This window comes from Carassius gibelio, chromosome A13 (assembly GCF_023724105.1).
Source record: "Carassius gibelio isolate Cgi1373 ecotype wild population from Czech Republic chromosome A13, carGib1.2-hapl.c, whole genome shotgun sequence".
In the NCBI taxonomy this organism is placed as follows: domain Eukaryota; kingdom Metazoa; phylum Chordata; class Actinopteri; order Cypriniformes; family Cyprinidae; genus Carassius; species Carassius gibelio.
This window is the reverse complement of record NC_068383.1, coordinates 29,811,119-29,821,524: the sequence shown is the minus strand read 5'-3', so window position 1 is coordinate 29,821,524 and position 10,406 is coordinate 29,811,119. Positions and strand designations below refer to the sequence as shown.

Below are 10,406 nucleotides of genomic sequence, written 5' to 3'. Positions count from 1 at the left end.
ATCTTAATCATCTGTCTATTAATATTACTAATCCGTGGTATTTTTAAGTCAGTCTTAATTGTTTACTGTGGGTTAGAATGTTTTGTGGCTGTATTTTGTACATAAATGTTGAAAGTGCATCATTAAGACAACATGATGTAGCATGTGCAGTGTATGTGCAAAACACGTGAGAAATGTTATTCATAGCGTTTTTATCTAAAGCTCATTGCTAAATCGTGGCATTTGTCATGTAAATGCATCATTCTTTATCGAAAAATGCCTAAGTGTCATGAATGTGACACAGGAATGACATTCTTTCATAATCGTTAGTTTATGAGCTGTATGTTGTGTATCTAACTGAAACGCTATATGTTCGTGATTGGAAGAGACTTGGTGGGTAAGTAATGTGTGACATGATTGACAGATGTGTCACGCGAGCGATCTCGAAAACATATTTGATACAGCGATGTAAATGAGTGATGTTAATTATAATTCAGTGGATAAAGAATAAAGAAACAAAGTAGACGTTATAATATCAGCAAGTCTCCTAATATGCAGGTTTGACTATTAGACTAGCTTATGTTGTATGTGAGATGTGTGTTTTGTCGACAGGCCAGCTTGAGAAAAAAAACTTGAAATGTAGTGTGAAGTATTTATGTTTTTGTTAAATGTATTTGTATAAATAACATTATATCAACATTTTTCACAGTTTTGTGTTGAAGAAGAATTGCCGAAACGTGATTTGAGGTAAGATGTTACTTGTACACACACACACACAGAAACATATATATGTGTGTTGTGTTTATATATATATAAACACAACACACGTGTATAATATACAGTATGTATATATATAGTTGTACCCCTGGGGCGCAAGAGCCCCCCAAATTAGCCCCCAATACAAACTATAGGGAGGGCTTTTCCAACTATGGGAAATTACATAGGGATTTTGTATTGAACATAACTCTGGATCACAGTGTCATAGAGACAAGGGGGTGGGCTCATTTGAATCAGGCAACCAATCAGTCTCTCAGGATCACAACGGCCCTAGCAACCATCATGGGGACCCCAGTTTTTGTCACAGACCAACGAAACAGGCGTCAAATCGTGCGGCCTAATCGGGAATGGTGTGCTATGACTTTTATAAGCGATCGGGTGTACGATGTTCGTACACCGGGCGAAAAAACGGGCGAAAAATCGCATAGACAATGCATTGCGGCCAACTTTGACGGATCGTAGCTCCGAGAGAGAATTTCGCAGAAACACGTGAATCTCCACATTTGGAGAGGCTATAAGGCTGTGCGAGAACATACCCCGCAGTGGGGTATAAGTTGTACCCCTGGGGCACAAGAGCCCCCCAAAATTGCCCCTAATACAAAGTATAGGGAGGACTTTTCCTGCTATGGGACATTACAAAGGGATTTTGTATTGAACATAACTCTGGATCACAGTGTCATAGAGACAAGGGGATGGGCTCATTTGAATCAGGCAACCAATCAGTCTCTCAGGATCACTGTGAATCTATCAAGCCACGCCCTAGCAACCATATAGAGCGCCATAGCAACAAGCCCCATAGACTTCCATTGAAAAAGATCAAATGAATAACTTTGGATAGAAGTGTCATAGAAACATGAGGGTGGGCTCGTTTGACTCGGGCAGCAAACGGCCAATCATGTATCTCCTTCATGACAACCTAGCCACGCCCTAGCAACCATTAAGAGCTACCTAGCAACCAAAATCCAAAGATAGATATCTTGACATCTGAAAGACATAGAAGCATGGGGGTTGGTTTATATTAGCAAGCAACCAATGGAGTATCATCATTGGCAGCTGCCAGGCCACTCCCTAGCAACCAAACACAGTACCCTAGCAACCGTTTTGCAAGATCTATATCTCTGCATCAGAACATCGTAGAGGCATGGGGGTTGGTTTATATTGACGAGCAGCCTTTGTAGTATCACCATTGGCAGTTGCCAAGCCACTCCATAGCAACCAAATGGAGTACCCTAGCAACCGTTTTGCACGACCTATATCTCTGCATCAGAACATCGTACAGACATGGCGGTTGGATTTTTTGACTCATGCTAGCACACTGGACTTCCAACATGCTAGTCATGCTAGCAGTGATTAGCTACATGCTAATAGTGATTAGCTAAGTGCTCAAATGGGCTAAGAACTCTATAATAACTACATAGTGACCATCTGTGACAACTACCAACTACCTAGTAACATCATAGCAACCACCCAGGAGACCATAGCAACTGCCTAGCAACCAGCCAAAACACCCTAGCAACCGCCTAGCAACACCTTAGCAACCCCCCCAAGTACCGTAGCAACTGCCTAGCAACCACCCAGGTTACCATAGCAACCGCCCTAGCAACCACCCCGGGTACCCTAGCAACCACATAGCAACACCCTAGCAACCGCCCCGATTACCCTAGCAACCACCCTGGGTTCCTTAGCAACGGCCCTAGCAACCATCATGGGGACCCTAGCAACCACCCTAGCAACCACCCCGGGAACCCTAGCAACCGCATAGCAACACCCTAGCAACCACCCCGATTACCCTAGCAACCACCCTGGGTACCTTAGCAACGGCCCTAGCAACCATCATGGGGACCCTAGCAACCGCCCTAGCAACCGCCCCGGGTACCCTAGCAACCACATAGCAACACCCTAGCAACCGCCCCGATTACCCTAGCAACCACCCTGGGTAGCCTAGCAACCGCCCTAGCAACCATCATGGGGACCCTAGCAACCGCCCTAGCAACCACCCCGGGTACCCTAGCAACCACATAGCAACACCCTAGCAACCGCCCCAATTACCCTAGCAACCACCCTGGGTACCTTAGCAACGGCCCTAGCAACCATCATGGGGACCCTAGCAACCACCCTAGCAACCACCCCGGGTACCCTAGCAACCGCATAGCAACACCCTAGCAACCGCCCCAATTACCCTAGCAACCACCCTGGGTACCTTAGCAACGGCCCTAGCAACCATCATGGGGACCCTAGCAACCACCCTAGCAACCACCCCGGGTACCCTAGCAACCGCATAGCAACACCCTAGCAACCACCCCGATTACCCTAGCAACCATCCTGGGTACCCTAGCAACAGCCCTAGCAACCATCATGGGGACCCTAGCAACCACCATAGCAACCAAGTGTACCTTAACAATGGTCCTACCAACTACACCTTAGCAACAAAGGGGCGAGTTTTGCCACTGCAAGCACCACTCACATTTTCTTCAGGAAATGTACCTTCTAGTTAGTGGTGCTTGCCGGAGGCAAGGCATCACTATTACTATCTCACATACTTATTATTATTAGTGGTGCTTGCCGGAGGCAAAGCATCACTATTACTATCTCACATACTTATTATTATTAGTGGTGCTTGCCGGAGGCAAAGCATCACTATTACTATCTCACATACTTATTATTAGTGGTGCTTGCCGGAGGCAAAGCATCACTATTATTATCTCACATACTTATTAGTGGTGCTTGCCGGAGGCAAGGCATCACTATTATTATCTCACATACTTATTAGTGGTGCTTGCCGGAGGCAAGGCACTACTATTATTATCTCACATACTTATTAGTGGTGCTTGCCGGAGGCAAGGCACTACTATTATTATCTCACATACTTATTATTCTTCTTCTTCTAGATCCGTACAAATTTCGGCGCGTAACTAGTCCCGCAGTTTTTGTCACAGACCAACGAAACAGGCGTCAAATCGTGCGGCCTAATCGGGAATGGTGTGCTATGACTTTTATAAGCGATCGGGCGTACGATGTTCGTACACCGGGCGAAAAAACGGGCGAAAAATCCCATAGACAATGCATTGGGGCCAACTTTGACGGATCGTAGCTCCGAGAGAGAATTTCGCAGAAACACGTGAATCACCACATCTGGAGAGGCTATCAGCCTGTGCCAGAACATACCCCGCATTGGGGAATAAGTTGTACCCCTGGGGCGCAACAGCCCCCCAAATTTGCCCCTAATACAAAGTATAGGGAGGGCTACTATGGGAAATTACATAGGGATTTTGCATTGAACATAACTCTGGATTACAGTGTCATAGAGACAAGGGGGTGGGCTCATATTAATCAGGCAACCAATCAGTCTCTCAGGATCACTGTGAAGTTATCAAGCCACGCCCTAGCAACCATATAGAGCGCCATAGCAACAAGCCCCATAGACTTCCACTGAAAAAGATCAAATGAATAACTTTGGATAGAAGTGTCATAGAAACATGAGGGTGGGCTCGTTTGACTCGGGAAGCAAACGGCCAATCATGTATCTCCTTCATGACAACCTAGCCACGCCCTAGCAACCATTAAGAGCTACCTAGCAACCCAAAGTAAAGAGAGATATCTTAACATCTGAAAGACATAGAAGCATGGGGGTTGGTTTATATTAGCAAGCAACCAATGGAGTATCATCATTGGCAGCTGCCAGGCCACTCCCTAGCAACCAAACACAGTACCCTAGCAACCGTTTTGCAAGATCTATATCTCTGCATCAGAACATCGTAGAGGCATGGGGGTTGGTTTATATTGGCGAGCAGCCTTTGGAGTATCACCATTGGCAGCTGCCAAGCCACTCCATAGCAACCAAACGGAGTACCCTAGCAACCGTTTTGCACGACCTATATCTCTGCATCAGAACATCGTACAGACATGGCGTTTGGATTTTTTGACTCATGCTAACACACTGGACTTCCAACATGCTAGTCATGCTAGCAGTGATTAGCTACATGCTAATAGTGATTAGCTAAGTGCTAAAATGGGCTAAGAACTCTATAATAACTACATAGTGACCATCTGTGACAACTACCAACCACCTAGTAACATCATAGCAACCACACAGGAGACCATAGCAACTGCCTAGCAACCAGCCAAAACACCCTAGCAACCGCCTAGCAACACCTTAGCAACCACCCCAAGTACCGTAGCAACTGCCTAGCAACCACCCAGGTTACCATAGCAACCGCCCTAGCAACCACCCCGGGTACCCTAGCAACCACATAGCAACACCCTAGCAACCGCCCCGATTACCCTAGCAACCACCCTGGGTACCTTAGCAACGGCCCTAGCAACCATCATGGAGACCCTAGCAACCGCCCTAGCAACCACCCCGGGTACCCTAGCAACCACATAGCAACACCCTAGCAACCATCCCGATTACCCTAGCAACCACCCTGGGTACCTTAGCAACGACCCTAGCAACCATCATGGGGACCCTAGCAACCGCCCTAGCAACCACCCCGGGTACCCTGGCAACCACATAGCAACACCCTAGCAACCACCCCAATTACCCTAGCAACCACCCTGGGTACCCTAGCAACGGCCCTAGCAACCATCATGGGGACCCTAGCAACCGCCCTAGCAACCACCCCGGGTACCCTAGCAACCCCATAGCAACACCCTAGCAACCGCCCCGATTACCCTAGCAACCACCCTGGGTACCTTAGCAACGGCCCTAGCAACCATCATGGGGACCCTAGCAACCGCCCTAGCAACCATCCCATGTACCATAGTAACCAACCCGGGTACCCTAGCAACCACCCTAGCAACCTCATTACAACACCCTATAGCAACAGGGGGCGAGTTTTGCCACTGCAAGCACCACTCACATTTTCTTCAGGAAATGTACTTTCTAGTTAGTGGTGCTTGCCGGAGGCAAGGCATCACTATTATTATCTCACATACTTATTATTAGTGGTGCTTGCCATAGGCAAAGCATCACTATTATTATCTCACATACTTATTATTCTTCTTCTTACTTCTTCCGTACAAAACTTCGGCGCGTAACTCGTCCCGCAGTTTTTGTCACAGACCAACGAAACAGGCGTCAAATCGTGCGGCCTATTGAGGAGAGGTGTGCTATGACTTTTATAAGCGATCGGGCGTACGATGTTCGTACAGCGGGCGAAAAAATGGCCGAAAAACGTCCCATAGGAAATGCATTACTGAAAACTTTGACGGATTATAGCACAGAGAGGGAATTTCGTAGAAAAACGTAAATCACCACATTCGGAGAGGCTATCAGGCTGTGCGAGAACATACCTCACAGAGGGGTAAAAGTTGTACCCCTGGGGTGCTAGAGACCCCCAAATTTGCCCCATAGACATATTATGGTGAGGGATCGCCCATGAAACACTGTGTTTTTCCTACTATGGGAAATTACATAGGGATATTGTATTGAACATAACTCGGCATCACAGTGTCATAGAGACAAGGGGGTGGGCTCATTTGAATCAAGCAACCAATCAGACTCTCAGGATCATTATGAAGCTATCAAGCCACGCCCTAGCAACCATATAGAGCACCATAGCAACAAGCCCCATAGACTTCCATTGAAAAAGATCAAATGAATAACTTTGGATAGAAGTGTCATAGAAATATGAGGGTGGGCTCCTTTGACTCGAGCAGCAAACGGCCAATCACGTATCACCTTCAAGACTTCCTAGCCACGCCCTAGCAACCATTAAGAGCTACCTAGCAACCTAAATCCAAAGATAGATATCTTAACATCTGAAAGACATAGAAGCATGGGGGTTGGTTTATATTGTCAAGCAGACTTTGAAGTATCATCATTGGCAGCTGCAAGGCCACTCCCTAGCAACCAACCAGAGTACCCTAGCAACCATTTTTCAAGGCCAATATCTCTGCATCAGAACATTGTACAGACATGGGGGTTGGTTTAAATTGGCAAGTAGCCTTTGGAGTATCATCATTGGCAGCTGCCAAGCCATTCCATAGCAACCAAACGGATTACCCTAGCAACCGTTTTGCACGACCTATATCTCTGCATCAGAACATCGTACAGACATGGCGGTTGGATTTTTTGACTCGTGCTAGCAAACTGGACTTCCAACATGCTAGTCATGCTAGCAGTGATTAGCTGCATGCTAATAGTGATTAGCTAAGTGCTCAAATGGGCTAAGAACTCTATAATAACTACATAGTGACCATCTGTGACAACTACCAACCACCTAGTAACATCATAGCAACCACCCAGGAGACCATAGCAACTGCCTAGCAACCAGCCAAAACACCCTAGCAACCGCCTAGCAACACCTTAGCAACCACCCCAAGTACCGTAGCAACTGCCTAGCAACCACCCAGGTTACCATAGCAACCGTCCTAGCAACCACCCCGGGTACCCTAGCAACCACATAGCAACACCCTAGCAACCACCCCGATTACCCTAGCAACCACCCTGGGTACCCTAGCAACGGCCCTAGCAACCATCATGGGGACCCTAGCAACCGCCCTAGCAACCACCCCGGGTACCCTAGCAACCACATAGCAACACCCTAGCAACCGCCCCGATTACCCTAGCAACCACCCTGGGTACCCTAGCAACGGCCCTAGCAACCATCATGGGGACCCTAGCAACCGCCCTAGCAACCACCCCGGGTACCCTAGCAACCACATAGCAACACCCTAGCAACCACCCCGATTTCCCTAGCAACCACTCTGGGTACCTTAGCAACGGCCCTAGCAACCATCATGGGGACCCTAGCAACCGCCCTAGCAACCACCCCGGGTACCCTAGCAACCACATAGCAACAACCTAGCAACCTACCCGATTACCCTAGCAACCACCCTGTGTACCTTAGCAACGGCCCTAGCAACCATTACGGGGACCCTAGCAACCGCCCTAGCAACCATCATGGGGACCCTAGCAACCCCATAGCAACACCCTAGCAACCGCCCCGATTACCCTAGCAACCACCCTGGGTACCTTAGCAACGGCCCTAGCAACCATCATGGGGACCCTAGCAACCGCCCTAGCAACCATCCCATGTACCATAGTAACCAACCCGGGTACCCTAGCAACCACCCTAGCAACCTCATTACAACACCCTATAGCAACAGGGGGCGAGTTTTGCCACTGCAAGCACCACTCACATTTTCTTCAGGAAATGTACTTTCTAGTGTTACTATTACTATTCGCCTTGACAAAACTTTGGCGCGCTACTCCTCCTGCATTTTTTGTCGCAGTCCCATGAATGACATGTCAAAACGTGTAGGTTATTGAAGAGAAGTGTGCTATGACTTTTCTAAGCAATCAGACGTACGATAATCGTACAGCGGGCGAAAGAAATGGGTAAAAATATCCCATAGACTTAACATTGGAAAAATTATCTGACATCATATCTTTGGTTTAGAGAGACATAGAGGCTTGGAAGTGGGCTCTTTTGACTCGGCCTATCAAGCAGTCCATAGGTAGTGATATAACTACTTCATAGCCACGCCCTAGCAACCAATTTTAGCACCCTAGCAACTGTTTAACCACATTTAATAGCTGTATCTCAGCAAAATAACTATATAGAAACACTTGCTAGGGTTTTTTGGATTCAGTCTGGCAAATAGTCTTTAAATATCACCCCATATACTATACAGCCACACCATAGCAACCATTTAGAGTACCCTAGCAACCATATAGCAATATAAAGTACTTATATCATCGCTCCATAACATCATACAGGCATCATGGGTGGCTACAGGGCGCAGAGTTTTGCCACTGCAAGCACCACTCACATTTTCTTCAGGAAATGTACATTCTAGTTCTTATTATTAGTGGTGCTTGCCATAGGCAAAGCATCACTATTACTATGCTCCGTGCTTATTATTATTATTCTTCTTCTTCTTCCGCCGAAAGTTTGGCGCGTAACTCGTCCCGCACCGTTGGTCACAGACCCGCAAAAGAGGCGTCAAATCGTGCGGCCTATTGAGGAGACGCGTGCTATGACTTTTATAAGAGATCGGGCGTACGATGTTCGTACACCGGGCGAAATATCGGCCGAAAAATCGCATAGACAACGCATTACGGCCAACTTTGACGGATCGTAGCTCCGAGAGAGAATTTCGCAGAAACATGTGAATCACCACATTTGGAGGGGCTATCAGGCTGTGCGAGAGGATACCTCGCAGAGGGGTACAAGTTGTACCCCTGGGGTGCTAGAGACCCCCAAAGTTTCCCCATTGACATAGTATGGTGAGGGATCGCCCATGAAACAGTGTGTTTTTCCTACTATGGGAAGTTATACAGGGATTTTGTATTGAACATAACTCAGGATCACAGTGTCATAGAGACAAGGGGGTGGGCTCATTTGAATCAGGCAACCAATCAGTCTCTCAGGATCACTGTGAATCTATCAAGCCACGCCCTAGCAACCATATAGAGCGCCATAGCAACAAGCCCCATAGACTTCCATTGAAAAAGATCAAATGAATAACTTTGGATAGAAGTGTCATAGAAACATGAGGGTGGGCTCGTTTGACTCGGGCAGCAAACGGCCAATCATGTTTCTCCTTCATGACAACCTAGCCACGCCCTAGCAACCATTAAGAGCTACCTGGCAACCAAAATCCAAAGATAGATATCTTAACATCTGAAAGACATAGAAGCATGGGGGTTGGTTTATATTAGCAAGCAACCAATGGAGTATCATCATTGGCAGCTGCCAGGCCACTCCCTAGCAACCAAACACAGTACCCTAGCAACCGTTTTGCAAGATCTATATCTCTGCATCAGAACATCGTAGAGGCATGGGGGTTGGTTTATATTGACGAGCAGCCTTTGGAGTATCACCATTGGCAGCTGCCAAGCCACTCCATAGCAACCAAATGGAGTACCCTAGCAACCGTTTTGCACGACCTATATCTCTGCATCAGAACATCGTACAGACATGGCGGTTGGATTTTTTGACTCATGCTAGCACACTGGACTTCCAACATGCTAGTCATGCTAGCAGTGATTAGCTACATGCTAATAGTGATTAGCTAAGTGCTCAAATGGGCTAAGAACTCTATAATAACTACATAGTGACCATCTGTGACAACTACCAACCACCTAGTAACATCATAGCAACCACCCAGGAGACCATAGTAACTGCCTAGCAACCAGCCAAAACACCCTAGCAACCACCTAGCAACACCTTAGCAACCCCCCCAAGTACCGTAGCAACTGCCTAGCAACCACCCAGATTATTATAGCAACCGCCCTAGCAACCACCCCGGGTACCCTAGCAACCACATAGCAACACCCTAGCAACCGCCCCGATTACCCTAGCAACCACCCTGGGTACCTTAGCAACGGCCCTAGCAACCATCATGGGGACCCTAGCAACCGCCCTAGCAACCACCCCGGGTACCCTAGCAACCGCATAGCAACACCCTAGCAACCACCCCGATTACCCTAGCAACCACCCTGGGTACCTTAGCAACGGCCCTAGCAACCATCATGGGGACCCTAGCAACCGCCCTAGCAACCACCCCGGGTACCCTAGCAACCACATAGCAACACCCTAGCAACCGCCCCAATTACCCTAGCAACCACCCTGGGTAGCCTAGCAACCGCCCTAGAAACCATCATGGGGACCCTAGCAACCGCCCTAGCAACCACCCCGGGT

At 47.7% G+C, this 10,406-nt stretch overlaps 1 long non-coding RNA gene across 10 annotated transcripts in view; it reads right to left on the bottom strand.

Moving 5' to 3' along the window:
* Positions 1-1,427: 1,427 nt before the first annotated feature.
* LOC128026578 (uncharacterized) overlaps positions 1,428-10,406 on the bottom strand; it is a 44,806-nt gene continuing 35,827 nt past the window's right edge. For 8 of the 10 annotated variants that reach the window (XR_008186458.1, XR_008186463.1, XR_008186464.1 and 5 more), the window contains 2 exons: positions 9,351-9,847; positions 1,431-1,704 (listed from right to left, as the gene is read on the bottom strand). This is a non-coding gene — a long non-coding RNA (uncharacterized LOC128026578). Of the gene's footprint in view, positions 1,705-3,946; positions 4,328-9,350; positions 9,848-10,406 lie in introns of those variants that run through there. The other 2 variants (XR_008186460.1, XR_008186461.1) reach the window with 2 other exon arrangements.